The sequence below is a fragment of the Ixodes scapularis genome, unplaced genomic scaffold (genome assembly GCF_016920785.2).
Source record: "Ixodes scapularis isolate PalLabHiFi unplaced genomic scaffold, ASM1692078v2 PGA_scaffold1__304_contigs__length_218370807, whole genome shotgun sequence".
In the NCBI taxonomy this organism is placed as follows: Eukaryota; Metazoa; Arthropoda; class Arachnida; order Ixodida; family Ixodidae; genus Ixodes; species Ixodes scapularis.
The window spans coordinates 12,706,208-12,721,736 of record NW_024609846.1 but is presented as its reverse complement, the minus strand read 5'-3'; the positions used below and the strand labels follow the sequence as shown (position 1 = coordinate 12,721,736).

At 47.4% G+C, this 15,529-nt stretch overlaps 2 non-coding genes across 2 annotated transcripts; both read right to left on the bottom strand.

The window, feature by feature from the left end:
• Positions 1 to 1,878: 1,878 nt before the first annotated feature.
• Trnat-agu lies at positions 1,879 to 1,953 on the bottom strand. Its single transcript has one exon. It is a non-coding gene; the product is annotated as a tRNA-Thr (tRNA).
• Positions 1,954 to 3,044: 1,091 nt separating this feature from the next.
• Trnat-agu lies at positions 3,045 to 3,117 on the bottom strand. The gene has a single exon. It is a non-coding gene; the product is annotated as a tRNA-Thr (tRNA).
• Between the last annotated feature and the right edge of the window lie 12,412 nt (positions 3,118 to 15,529).

Genomic DNA, 15,529 nt, shown 5'->3' with positions numbered 1-15,529 from the left:
ATACTGCAATTAAATGCAAAGGTGCAAGCGAGCTGTACAAGAATGGCGAAAATAATCCCGGGAGAAGGGGAACAAGAGGGACAAAGGGCAAACTCCAAACACAGCTAGGTGGCCGGTGCGCAACCGAAAAATTCCGCCTGGTCCGGGTATCGAACCCAGGACCTCTCCATTACAGGTGGAGCGCTCTACCAACTGGGCTAACCAGGGGTTAGACGCCAGTAGAGCAAACGGATTTTATCAGCTGCCACCAGTCTAACACCAACAAGGGTAAATCTTGCAAAGGTTATGATTATACTGCCATTAAATGCAAAGCTGTAAGCGAGCTGTACAAGAATGGCGAAAATAATCCCTGGAGAAGGGGAACAAGAGGGACAAAGGGCAAACTCCAAACACAGCTAGGTGGCCGGTGCGCGGCCGAAAAATTCCGCCTGGTCCGGGTATCGAACCCAGGACCTCTCCATTACAGGTGGAGCGCTCTACCAACTGAGCTAACCAGGGGTTAGACGCCAGTAGAGCAAACGGATTTTATCAGCTGCCACCAGTCTAACACCAACAAGGGTAAATCTTGCAAAGGTTATGATTATACTGCCATTAAATGCAAAGCTGTAAGCGAGCTGTACAAGAATGGCGAAAATAATCCCTGGAGAAGGGGAACAAGAGGGACAAAGGGCAATCTCCAAACACAGCTATGTGACCGGTGCGCGACCGAAAAATTCCGCCTGGTCCGGGTATCGAACCCAGGACCTCTCCATTACAGGTGGAGCGCTCTACCAACTGGGCTAACCAGGGGTTAGACGCCAGTAGAGAAAACGGATTTTATCAGCTGCCACCAGTCTAACACCAACAAGGGTAAAGCTTGCAAAGGTTATGATTATACTGCCATTAAATGCAAAGCTGTAAGCGAGCTGTACAAGAATGGCGAAAATAATCCCTGGAGAAGGGGAACAAGAGGGACAAAGGGCAAACTCCAAACACAGCTATGTGACCGGTGCGCGACCGAAAAATTCCGCCTGGTCCGGGTATCGAACCCAGGACCTCTCCATTACAGGTGGAGCGCTCTACCAACTGGGCTAACCAGGGGTTAGACGCCAGTAGAGAAAACGGATTTTATCAGCTGCCACCAGTCTAACACCAACAAGGGTAAAGCTTGCAAAGGTTATGATTATACTGCCATTAAATGCAAAGCTGTAAGCGAGCTGTACAAGAATGGCGAAAATAATCCCTGGAGAAGGGGAACAAGAGGGACAAAGGGCAAACTCCAAACACAGCTATGTGACCTGTGCGCGACCGAAAAATTCCGCCTGGTCCGGGTATCGAACCCAGGACCTCTCCATTACAGGTGGAGCGCTCTACCAACTGGGCTAACCAGGGGTTAGACGCCAGTAGAGCAAACGGATTTTATCAGCTGCCACCAGTCTAACACCAACAAGGGTAAAGCTTGCAAAGGTTATGATTATACTGCCATTAAATGCAAAGCTGTAAGCGAGCTGTACAAGAATGGCGAAAATAATCCCTGGAGAAGGGGAACAAGAGGGACAAAGGGCAAACTCCAAACACAGCTAGGTGACCGGTGCGCGACCGAAAAATTCCGCCTGGTCCGGGTATCGAACCCAGGACCTCTCCATTACAGGTGGAGCGCTCTACCAACTGGGCTAACCAGGGGTTAGACGCCAGTAGAGCAAACGGATTTTATCAGCTGCCACCAGTCTGACACCAACAAGGGTAAAGCTTGCAAAGGTTATGATTATACTGCCATTAAATGCAAAGCTGTAAGCGAGCTGTACAAGAATGGCGAAAATAATCCCTGGAGAAGGGGAACAAGAGGGACAAAGGGCAAACTCCAAACACAGCTATGTGACCGGTGCGCGACCGAAAAATTCCACCTGGTCCGGGTATCGAACCCAGGACCTCTCCATTACTGGTGGAGCGCTCTACCAACTGAGCTAACCAGGGGTTAGACGCCAGTAGAGCAAACGGATTTTATCAGCTGCCACCAGTCTAACACCAACAAGGGTAAATCTTGCAAAGGTTATAATTATACTGCCATTAAATGCAAAGCTGTAAGCGAGCTGTACAAGAATGGCGAAAATAATCCCTGGAGAAGGGGAACAAGAGGGACAAAGGGCAAACTCCAAACACAGCTAGGTGACCGGTGCGCAACCGAAAAATTCCGCCTGGTCCGGGTATCGAACCCAGGACCTCTCCATTACAGGTGGAGCGCTCTACCAACTGGGCTAACCAGGGGTTAGACGCCAGTAGAGCAAACGGATTTTATCAGCTGCCACCAGTCTAACACCAACAAGGGTAAAGCTTGCAAAGGTTATGATTATACTGCCATTAAATGCAAAGCTGTAAGTGAGCTGTACAAGAATGGCGAAAATAATCCCTGGAGAAGGGGAACAAGAGGGACAAAGGGCAAACTCCAAACACAGCTAGGTGTCCGGTGCGCGACCGAAAACTTCCGCCTGGTCCGGGTATCGAACCCAGGACCTCTCCATTACAGGTGGAGCGCTCTACCAACTGGGTTAACCAGTGGTTAGACGCCAGTAGTGCAAACGGATTTTATCAGCTGCCACCAGTGTAACACCAACAAGGGTAAAGCTTGCAAAGGTTATGATTATACTGCCATTAAATGCAAAGCTGTAAGCGAGCTGTACAAGAATGGCGAAAATAATCCCTGGAGAAGGGGAACAAGAGGGACAAAGGGCAAACTCCAAACACAGCTAGGTGACCGGTGCGCGACCGAAAAATTCCGCCTGGTCCGGGTATCGAACCCAGGACCTCTCCATTACAGGTGGAGCGCTCTACCAACTGGGCTAACCAGGCGTTAGACGCCAGTAGAGCAAACGGATTTTATCAGCTGCCACCAGTCTAACACCAACAAGGGTAAAGCTTGCAAAGGTTATGATTATACTGCCATTAAATGCAAAGGTGCAAGCGAGCTGTACAAGAATGGCAAAAATAATCCCTGGAGAAGGGGAACAAGAGGGACAAAGGGCAAACTCCAAACACAGCTAGGTGACCGGTGCGCGACCGAAAAATTCCGCCTGGTCCGGGTATCGAACCCAGGACCTCTCCATTACTGGTGGAGCGCTCTACCAACTGGGCTAACCAGGCGTTAGACGCCAGTAGAGCAAACGGATTTTATCAGCTGCCACCAGTCTAACACCAACAAGGGTAAAGCTTGCAAAGGTTATGATTATACTGCAATTAAATGCAAAGGTGCTAGCGAGCTGTACAAGAATGGCGAAAATAATCCCTGGAGAAGGGGAACAAGAGGGACAAAGGGCAAACTCCAAACACAGCTAGGTGACCGGTGCGCGACCGAAAAATTCCGCCTGGTCCGGGTATCGAACCCAGGACCTCTCCATTACAGGTGGAGCGCTCTACCAACTGGGCTAACCAGGGGTTAGACGCCAGTAGAGCAAACGGATTTTATCAGCTGCCACCAGTCTAACACCAACAAGGGTAAAGCTTGCAAAGGTTATGATTATACTGCCATTAAATGCAAAGCTGTAAGCGAGCTGTACAAGAATGGCGAAAATAATCCCTGAAGAAGGGGGACAAGAGGGACAAAGGGCAAACTCCAAACACAGCTAGGTGACCGGTGCGCGACCGAAAAATTCCGCCTGGTCCGGGTATCGAACCCAGGACCTCTCCATTACAGGTGGAGCGCTCTACCAACTGGGCTATCCAGGGGTATTTGCCAGTAGAGCAAACGGATTTTATCAGCTGCCACCAGTCTAACACCAACAAGGGTAAAGCTTGCAAAGGTTATGATTATACTGCCATTAAATGCAAAGCTGTAAGCGAGCTGTACAAGAATGGCGAAAATAATCCCTGGAGAAGGGGAACAAGAGGGACAAAGGGCAAACTCCAAACACAGCTAGGTGACCGGTGCGCGACCGAAAAATTCCGCCTGGTCCGGGTATCGAACCCAGGACCTCTCCATTACAGGTGGAGCGCTCTACCAACTGGGCTAACCAGGGGTTAGACGTCAGTAGAGCAAACGGATTTTATCAGCTGCCACCAGTCTAACACCAACAAGGGTAATGCTTGCAATTTAAGGTTATGATTATACTGCAATTAAATGCAAAGGTGCAAGCGAGCTGTACAAGAATGGCGAAAATAATCCCTGGAGAAGGGGAACAAGAGGGACAAAGGGCAAACTCCAAACACAGCTAGGTGACCGGTGCGCGACCGAAAAATTCCGCCTGGTCCGGGTATCGAACCCAGGACCTCTCCATTACAGGTGGAGCGCTCTACCAACTGGGCTAACCAGGGGTTAGACGCCAGTAGAGCAAACGGATTTTATCAGCTGCCACCAGTCTAACACCAACAAGGGTAAAGCTTGCAAAGGTTATGATTATACTGCAATTAAATGCAAAGGTGCTAGCGAGCTGTACAAGAATGGCGAAAATAATCCCTGGAGAAGGGGAACAAGAGGGACAAAGGGCAAACTCCAAACACAGCTAGGTGACCGGTGCGCGACCGAAAAATTCCGCCTGGTCCGGGTATCGAACCCAGGACCTCTCCATTACAGGTGGAGCGCTCTACCAACTGGGCTAACCAGGGGTTAGACGCCAGTAGAGCAAACGGATTTTATCAGCTGCCACCAGTCTAACACCAACAAGGGTAAAGCTTGCAAAGGTTATGATTATACTGCCATTAAATGCAAAGCTGTAAGCGAGCTGTACAAGAATGGCGAAAATAATCCCTGGAGAAGGGGAACAAGAGGGACAAAGGGCAAACTCCAAACACAGCTATGTGACCGGTGCGCGACCGAAAAATTCTGCCTGGTCCGGGTATCGAACCCAGGACCTCTCCATTACAGGTGGAGCGCTCTACCAACTGGGCTAACCAGGGGTTAGACGTCAGTAGAGCAAACGGATTTTATCAGCTGCCACCAGTCTAACACCAACAAGGGTAAAGCTTGCAATTTAAGGTTATGATTATACTGCAATTAAATGCAAAGGTGCAAGCGAGCTGTACAAGAATGGCGAAAATAATCCCTGAAGAAGGGGAATCAGAGGGACAAAGGACAAACACAAATCTCCAAACACAGCTAGGTGACCGGTGCGCGACCGAAATATTCCGCCTGGTCCGGGTATCGAACCCAGGACCTCTCCATTACAGGTGGACTCCTTCAAACATACAAATATAGTGGCTTAAAAAAGAGTTTCATTTTTGACAATAATAAGGGTGGTCATGGAAGTGTATTTCATTGGGCACCCTCACTTTAGCACGTCAATAATGGAATAGAATTAGTTTTTCGATCACCTATGCATAGCTCTTTCTTGATTTGTTTTAGTTTTGATAGTGTGAACATAAAAACTAACCACTATAATGCGGTCACCCACACGCACCTGATTATATTTCCGCCATCAAAAGGTTTTAGAGCCATACACGCGTGCCGATGTATTGATATAATACATTCCGAAAAATATGCCTACACAGACGATGTATCCAATTTGTGCGTCGTGTTGTGGTGACGTCACGACCTTACAGGCATCATATAGCCTCCACATCGCACTATCTTCAAAATGTTCCTTCATCAGCCTCAAGAAGGCTGATCAAAGTTGCCAGGCTGAATTTTATAAAGGGTTTATTGTCTTACGAAATCCTAGATTGCTCATGCTCCTCTCTTCATATCTTTCATTTTAGAGCGCAGCTCTTAGGCGCCCGTTTCCGGCTTGAGCGGCGTCGCCGTCGCCATCGCCGTCGGCGTAACCGCGCGGTGCATTATGGGGCACGTGACATCACTGCTGACGTCATCAGTGACGATGACAATGACGTCGTCACGATGACGCCACATGTGACGTCATCGTCATCGTCACGTGACCTTAAAGGGGTCATGTGACCCCCTTGAGGTCACGTGACCCTCGAGAGGCGACGGCGACGCCGCTTGGAGGGAGGAGTACAGACAGGATGGGGAGGAGGAAGGGGGGGTATACCTTCCCCTCAGTACCCTTCTCTCCTCCTCAAGAGCTACGCTCTAATTCGGCGTTACAGGGAGTTGTAAACGGCTTTCTTTTTTTCCTCTTTTTTTCAGGCATGGGGTGGATCTTTGAAGTTGTGTTCATCATCGAGGCTGGAGGAAACCTCATCTCTGATATCTCTGTCATATATGTTCTTCAGCCGGTATTGCCCCGAATATTAGATAGTGATTGCGTTTTTTTTGTTTATGTTATTGAGAAAACATGCCTATGTTTTAGCTAAATAGACCTCAGTTCACAGATTCCTAGATGCTTACTGTGACCCGCGTTGGTAACCATTCAATAACTAACTCTGCACAAGCGGATGATTAAATTCGTTATCGAGAATTATTTTGAACGCTTATATATTGATATCTGAATGATAATATATTGGCCAAGACTCAATCGCCGTTTTCCGGCGATTCTGCGATTCGTGTGATTATCACTTTTTGTGTATTATCTTATTGAGGCCGGCTGATTAAGGAATTGTATCTCGCTTGAGATACAATTGTTAACTTGTATTTCAAGCGCATAGCAATCGCTGGGCTATTATATAACTCTGGTGATAACTCCTGCTTTTTTTAAGATTTAAACAACTATTCTTTAACTCTCTTCGAAAGGCGGTTTGAATGCAGTACATCTAGTGTCTTAATTAGTGGCTGAGAGTGATCTTTGGTTTTAACCCGCGAAGTAATTTTTGAAACTTACAATGTCACGATACCAAGGCCTTTGCAAAACTAACAAAAACACTTCTTTTTTTCACTGCTATACAGAGCAGGTTCTACACAACAGTGTACAACGCACACAATTACACCTAAACCAAACTGCGAAAATCGAAGGCTTATTTTAACAAAATGTGCAGTCACGTGGCTTTGATAATACATGGCGTGAACGTCTTGATAATGATTACAACGAAACTTATATTCTCAGTCAAAAATGTGCCATAGAAGTAAAACATGATCCTAAATTTCTTTGTTAGCTTTTGGATGCGGTGACAAGTGTTATGATCTAAACAAAATTTCGCTCATCTTTGTTGTACAACATTCACAATATTGAATCTGTGTTTTTTTTCTTCGAAGTTTAACGTATTCATAAATTTCTTAAAAACGACTTGTCATACTTTTCTTAGAAACGGCTTGTTGTGCATGTAGAAAACATTGAAGAAGACAATTTTTCCTCTTCACGGTAACTTGTCTTCTTAGCCTGTTCGAGTAGGAGTACAGCACCGTGTGATGAAACCTGAAGATTGATATATAAAGGGCTAGTGCATAATAAGGCCATCTCGTAATTCGACTTTAGTAACCTCCGGTCAGCACATGTGATTTCATTTCGACCATTTCTATGGTGGCGCGCTTCGTGGTGCATTTTAACATTATATTCTAACAATTACAAAGTGAACGCAAAAAAAAAATCAAATCTTCAGAAGTTTAACAAGATTGATACAAGTCATAAGGTGTTACGACTTCACACTTAAAAAAAAAAAAAGTATTGCGTCTACTTTCCCGCACAACACTCGGAGAGCCAATCACCGCAACTTACGGAGGCAGCTCAGCGAATGTCAATGCCGAAACATATGTTTAGACCACAAAACGCAGTCTGAGTTGCTACATTAAGCAATCCAAGCGTGACGTTTTGCATTGCTTAGTGTCACAACTAAGACTGCGTTTTGTTGGTCTAAACATATGTTTTATATGTTTTGGCATCGTCTTTCGCTGAGCTGCCTGCGTAAGTTGCGGTGAATGGCTCTCGGAGCGTTGTGTGGGAAAGTAGACGCACGGGCTTTTTTTTTTTTTTTTTTTTTTTTTAGAGTGTAGTCGCTGACAACTTAAGGAACCTAGGGTGCGCCGCGCCTATTTTTATAATCGCGCCTCTTGCTTCGCGGTCGGTTTCTGCTCGCTCTCATCGGCTAATGCCAAGATCTGATTGGTTGAGAAGCAGTAATAAGATGCTCGGGGGCGAGGCTCGCCACGCGCTGCGTTACTTATATTTCCAGTGATTACATCAGGAAAAATCCCATTTGTACATTTGCACCGGCTCGCCAAAACTAAACACCTTGCTACTTTAACACCTTCTTTCTTTTTCGCCCCACAGGCTCATTCCACTAAACCGGAGGCCTTTCACGTAAGCATTTCTAAAGATGCGCTCAAGCTGGGTATTGATCATGAATTAGCGCCTAAAACTATTCATGTTCGATATTAATTCGCCGTGGTGCGTATGCCTTTTTATGAAAATTAGCCGTCCTATTCGCCATCACTTATTCGGTTTGCGAACCGGCTCGAAGGTTACAACTGCATCGCATTTGTTCACGTTCGTATACGTGGAAAGAAATGGCCTTGTGGTAAAAGTGATGACCTGATTGTAAGATCGGCATCGTAGTATCAACAATGAGTGATGTTGGCTGGTAGAAGAAAATGTCGGAGAAAATTTATGAACAAAAAAAAAAATTGAAGAAGCTAACGATAAATTCTAGTAATACCAAGCTACGGCGATTAACACTCAAAGGTAACGAAGAAACGATCCCATTGGTCGTCCTTACAGATTCTATAACATCGACATATACGTATATGTCTCTGGCAGGCGAATAGGTTTCAAATGGGTCCAGTGAGGTTGGACACCACTTATTACCTTCAGGCGTCTTGTTTCGGGATTCGGTCTTTGACGTTCTTATCTGCCAAGTCAGCACTCCGATTGACTCTGCAGCGATAATAGGGTGCCCAGCGCTCGCCCTTCTTCTCTTCCAGCTGTCCGTGACGATATCTGCTTTTATGTGCACGCAGGAAACAGTAGTGAGCGTGCTGAACACCTTTTTCAACTGGAACGTCTGGTCAACCTTGTACTGCTATGGAGCCAACATAGCCCTGAGTCACTTCTACGCCTACAACGTAAGGTCCCGTACAACACATCTACTGAAACCGATTAACTCTACTTAGAAACACTAAAGTCCCTAGAAAAGAGCTTCCTACCAGTAGCGACATCCTTTAAAACGCCGACTGCGTGACGGTGCAGGTTTTAGGAAGCGAATGGCGGAGCACAGCAGAGGTCTGAACTTTGTTTTAGCGGAATGCGCTCTGTCATTTGTAATGGTTGTCGTTATTTGAAAACAAAAAATAAGTATCAAGGTATCAAGGGACTTCAAGAAGCACTCCATTGGATCAAGTTCTTTGATCTCGCACTTTTTACTTGCATTTCTTTTAAGCAGAAACACGGGGCGACATAAAAAAAATGGAGACTCATTTAAATATCAATAAATATCTTCAGTAAAACACTAACCTGCAGTGTGGCCGTAGTAATGAAGTAATCAGGATAACAAAACAAACACATTACAGACGTTTACAGTTCCCTGTAATGCAAAATTAGAACGCAGTTCCTGAGGTATTTTGGTCTTGCGATATACCGTGGCAAAGAAAGGGTACGTAATAGACGAGGAGGAGGGTACCTGGGGTAGGGCCTCTTTGAGGGCGGCGGGAGTCCCTGTTTGGGAACCGCAGTTACGCCGACGCCGACGCCGGCGGCGCTATATGCGGGAACGGGCGCCGTCGTGTCGGCCCGAGTCTACAGAGTATTTTATTTATGTATTTCAAAATACTGCGACTTCAATTGAGGTCATTGCATGAGTGGAATGCACAGGTGAAAAACAGATGTGTAGTGCTAGCAGTAAACAAGAACACATACAAAATATTGATTCGCCAGTCACACATCAAACTAAATCAAGTCTCACAATTTCTTAGACGAAGTCGTCGTACTGAAGCGTGTCCGAAGATCTATTAATACCGTTCCACAACTCAACCGTGCGCGGAAAGAAGGAAAGTTTAAAACAATTAATTTGAGACTGAAAGGGTACAATATTTAAAGGATGGAATCGCCTAGTGCGTTTGAAAAACAAATGTATTTCATGCACTCGATGCCATCATCATTATTAACAATTCTCTGTAACCTTTTCAACCGCTCGACAATTCGCCTAAAAAAGAGACCCTAGCCCGAATGTTGGCATAGTGGTGGTGAATAGTGACGATAATATCCATTGGAAATAACTCGGACCGCCTTGACCCGAATAGAGTCGATAAGATTAATGTCCTTCTTTAAGATAAACGTCCCAAACTACAGAACAACATTCCGAAATAAGGCTAACGAGGTTTTAAAAGTTGTTAATTCGACCTGGTTTTGAAGCACATTTCAACGTACGTTCAACAGATCCTAATTTCGAGGGCTCGAGAGAAAGCGAAGTCAACGTGCCTGTCTCATTTAAGGTTGGATGAAATAATAATACCCAAATATTTAAGCTCATAATGCCGGGTTGCGGGCGGTCACCGTGTCAATTTTCCCGCTATACTTAGCGGGGAAACTGAATTTGGGTGTACGTCAAGTGAAATAAAGCCATGTGGCGCCATTTTTCCCCGCTAAATTTAGAGGGAAAACTGAAATGCTGTTGAGGTCACGTGACATCAGTTTTCTCGCTAAATCTAGAGAGGAAACTGAATTTGTGTGTGGGTCACGCGACACGAAGTCAACTGACGTCATTATTCTCGTAGAATTTAGCGGAGAAACTGAATTTGTGTTGGGGTCACGTGACGTCGATCCCGCTAAATCTAGCGGGCGCGGGGCCCTGTTTAGGGCCTCGGTTACGCCGACGCCGACGCCGACGCCGCCCTATGCGGCGGTCCGAACCAGATGCCAAAGTTTCAGAACTAAAGTTTATCCAATTGCAAAGTTCAAAGGGATTTCCTGAAAATTTCCACGGGAAAATGGGGCCTGCTTTTGGTAACCATACGCCATTCAGCTCCATGTCTCGTATTCGAGGGCATCGTCGGCCGCTATTTTTCAGTTGAAAATTTCCACAACTCGTTTATAAGTTTAGTAAGCTGAAACGTTGAAATGGCTCGCGCCGCTAGCGCTACAGTTAGGTGGAGAATGAGCGTTCGACGAAACGTATTTGTTTATGCGGAAAAAAAGAAAGAAAAGAAACCGTGGTAAATATTCGGAGGATCTACCCTGTACATATGAAGAGAATGAACGCTACGAAGAGAGGAAGTTCTTTCTACGCTTTGACACGGCTACTTCTGCAGATCTTCTGAGTTTCTTTCGACCTCCAGGTGAAGGTGGACTCCTTTCTTGCGCATCACATTCCCAACAAAAATCACATGGACGAAAAGACACTGCGGGTGAGCCTGCATTAGTTTTATTAATACGCGACACTATTTTATCAATATTTCGTATAATCAAAACATTCGTTGTTTTCTTTTCACGGTGCAGGGACGAATATTTACTTACATCGTTCTTATATTCACAATAACCGCGGCGGTTAAGGTGAGTCCTTTAAAATAACACGCGCTAGGGTTCGAACAAATAGACCGAGCTCATCATGCGTTCGGCGCATGTGTGAAGCCGACATAACTTTACTTCACGGGAGGCAGGCGTCAGTGCTGGAGACGTCTCGTGCTCGGCACGCCGAGACATCCTTTATACTCACAAAGCCTGGCAGTTCGACGACAGCCATTGAGTACCCGGTCGCAGATTTGGAGCATGAGGATCTGGTAGCACAGAGCATTTCTCAGGGAACCTGGACGTAAGCGCACAGCTGTTGCTGCGGCGGGGACCCGAAACACACTTGTTCGCTCGGAAAAAGTGTGTTTCAGCGTCTCGCCGCAGCGGGGCGCCAGTCACGTGGCTCTCCTCTCATCCGTTGCCTGCCGCTTCTACTTCCCCATTTCTGCGGCCACTTCTCGTGGCGATCTCTCAGGCTTTGTCAGTATATAGGAGGCTATGACCCAGAGCTCCAGCGAGGTTGGGGCACGTGCAAAAAGACTACATGTCCCTCGATGCATTGCGGAAGCGGTGGTGTGCGGCGTGCTCAAACTAGCTAGCTAAATAGGTCTATTCCGGGCCGGCTTGCTAGAAACAGCGTCTCAGCCGAGACGGGGGGAAAGAAAGCACAGTCAAAGCCAGCGCCCAAGCTAATCGGGACTCAAACCGCGTCTCAAGACGCTTGCGCGCCCCAGCTTTTGTAGTGCTTTCTTTCACTCGTCTCAGCTGAGATGTTGTCTAGCAAACCGGCCCTGCTGTTTTGTGCATGGACTTCAAAGCGACAAAAATATTTCGTGCCACAGTTGTTGTTGTTTGTTTTTTGTTTTGTTTTTTGCCATTACATGTCGCGTTTTGTAAACAAACTATTATAGCAGAACTCAAAAAAGAGCTCCGCAAAGGGTAGGTGCAACGATTACTCAATTATAATGTTTTTCACTTTAAACGAGTTTACAGGCTTATGCGAGACTCAAGGATACTCGCACGCAATGCCACCGGACAAGAGGCTCCTTTGTTACGGGGTAATTTCAAGGACAAAAGCGAGCATTTTCATACCATCTCTCCTTCGCGAAACTTCGCGAAACGCGAAACCCGACCATTGCGTAGGCACTCAATTTGGGCTCGTGATAATCGATAGCTCGAGAAGCATTCGGGTAGTGGCCCGTGTCCAATCGCTGCAATGACGACAATAGCCAAACCATAACAATGTCTGGGACTCAGCGCGTGTCCCGTGCGTTGCCAGCCCCAGCGCGTGGCTATGATCAGCATTGGCGGCATATAATCGCTCCAGGTCACGTGGCCGCTTGTTCTGGCCGCGAGTTGAGGGGGTGAATGCTGCTCGTGTTTCTTTAATTTTCTCTGCGACTTCGACTTCGCATGTTGAAAAACGAACGGGTGTTTCACAGGTCATGAACGTAAGGGATCCGTTCTAAGCGGTATTTTCGCAAGGTACAAATATCGTTGCATCGCCCCTTTATGGCGCGTTCACACTGGAAGCGGATCCGCAAACGCGAAGCGAATCCGCGCGTTCTCAACCACAAAGCGGCTAGGATCGAGCGGTTGGAGCGCGTTTTTGCCAACCGCTTCTGGACCTTTTCCTCCCAACCGGTTTCACAAACCGCAAAGCGACAACCAGTCACAACGCGACGCTGACGTGACGTCAGTGACTTTCGAAACAAGATGGCACCTGTCGCTGGTGAGGCGTCCAAGGCGCTGTAGTCCTAACCTAACAGCAGACAAATCAACGGAGAAACGCAATGTTCACGTCCGTCACTTGAATTCGCCGCGAAAAAAATTCACTCGTAATCTTAACGGGCTTCGCACCGGTGATTTGGTTCGGGTAAGAGTTTGTTTATTATTCCGGGTGCCACAGCCCGAAGCTCGCTGCCTTCTTAGTCTCTGCCCATAGAACGTCGGAACCCGCCCCTCATTGACCGAAATGTCACGTTTCATACCCACTAAGATAGTCGCGTAAACTATTGAAAGCTTTCGACACCGTGCATGACCACCACGACGGCCGATAGAGACATCGTGAGCCTTGTTGCGTAGCCAACGCACTACAGCGGAGGGGGCAGGATACCTGCGCTAGGTCGACCTGTAACGTTTACTACTAATAAAAAAAAAATAAAGGGAACCTACACAAGGAATAAAGCGTATGTACCAGACAATGCAGAGGTAATCCATACGACGTTTATTTGAGCTTAATGTCAAACAAATAGTAGACTCGATCGACGCGCGAGTGACGAGAGGAGAGTCCGCCACCAACGAAGCCACGACCGGCTAGCACCGAACACATTAGGGAGTTTTAGCGAGTCGTTTTTCGAGCACACGGTTCCGAAATCACGAACGGTACAGCTGGTCCGTTCCGTGAAACGGTACGTGAAATTTGACATATTTTAGCAAATCGTGCAACTGGCGCGACCGTGTAAACGATGATGATGATGATTTCTTTTGGCCGGTGGCGCCATCTTCTAGTAAACATGTGAAACATTCGGCACCGCGTAAATCCGTGGCGGCTCGTGTTTTCGCTGTACGACTTATGTAAACAAGACAGCCGACGTAACATTTTCCGGTCCCAATTTAAAGAACTGCGCAGCTAGATGTAGTAAAATGTATCTGAACGACCGTAAAGGTATGTGGCGTGTCTCCGTCAACATTAACTTGAACGATCGTCCAGATCATTTCGTCTGCTCGCTTTGCCACGGCAGCTAGTCTGCCCGCAGACCGCAAATTTTTGCTAGCATGCGTATTTTACAGTATTCACGATCGCTTACCAGTGTGAGCAGTCCTCGAAATGATTTGGTTCAACCTTCTCCCTGACGCATTTTCTGCGTCAGGGAGAAATATGTTCGTGGTCTGGTCTCCCAGCAGAACCAGGCCTTTTAGAAACAGTTGGCATTTTTCTTTGTCGTTTCTAACGACATCGAGCGCCACAGCTCCGACCCATCGAAGAATTACGTATGCCAGGGGTCGTTGTTTTGTCTCTGACTTCGCAGTCCTGGATCCTATACTACGTATTCCATTTCAAGGAAGCCTACAGGGCGACGGGAGGCAGGGTCCTCGACGAACCAGACGCCTGCTGCTCGTGCTTCTGCCCCCAAACGTCGCCCCTCGATAAATTCAAACACCACCGCGAGACCCCCGCCGACGTAGCGGGCCTCGGGACCGGGGCCGTTGCCACGCCTAGCAAGTCATCAAGATAGGCCGTCAACGAAGAAGAGCATCTCCCAACGTTCGTCCCACTAACAGCTCCTAGAGTTACTGATAACTTATGAAAACGCCGGTCGTGGCGAGTCTTGAAAACCTTATTATTACTTTGCCGCCAATCGGGTTGCGGCATCAGCCAATAAGAGCGCCGAAGAGCCAATCACCGAGCAAGAAGTGTGATAATACTAGGCCACGCCCACCGTTTTTTAAGCTCTCAGTGACTGCGCAGAGCGCAAGTTCGTCTACTTCATTCCCAGGGGTTGCCATGACGTCGGAACGCCAAGTTCTGATTGGCTCCGACTGGAAGGATAGTGGATAGACCTCAACGCTAGCTGCCTTGAGGTCTACCCACTATCCTATTAATGCGAGCCAATCAGAGCTCGGTGTTCTGACGTCACCGCAACCCGTCCGCAAATAGCAGACGAGCTTGTGCTCCGTACAGATAAGGGAGCCGTGGTACGGCGCCGTACAACACCTCCAAGATAACAAAGCCGTAGTGCTAATAGAGATGATGTCATCAGCGAAGGCCAACGCAGGTCACGGATTGGAAACGACGATTGCGTCAACGTTCGGCTCAAACTTGATTCGAAGCCGAGCGCTGAAGCAGCACTCGTTTCCGATTTGTGTCCAGCGTTGGCCTTCGCTTGTGACGCAGAAATGTCAGGACCGCGGCCTTGTCCTCTAGGCGGTGTTGGCCCGGAACGCGTCACCGACTTGTGTGTTTACGGTGTCCAAAGAAAAAAAAAACGGTCTATTGATTTCCGCCTGATGACGTTATAGAAGTGTCGCGCTGCCACCGGCCGCGGTCCTGGCGGTGTCACAGCAGCTCTGGTGGATGTGGCAGACACCTGTTCGTTGCAGGTCGCCCTCCAGCTTGACAGTCCCACACTCTAAAAAAAAAGGGTATCACCTTACACCCTTTCGTCCCATATAATACACCCCAAAACTTCATTTCGACGTACAGCGCCCTATGGTCGAACGGACGGCACCAAATTTTACCAGGGGCTTGATAACGGTGCGATATAACTTATTAAATTGCTAAAGTACGT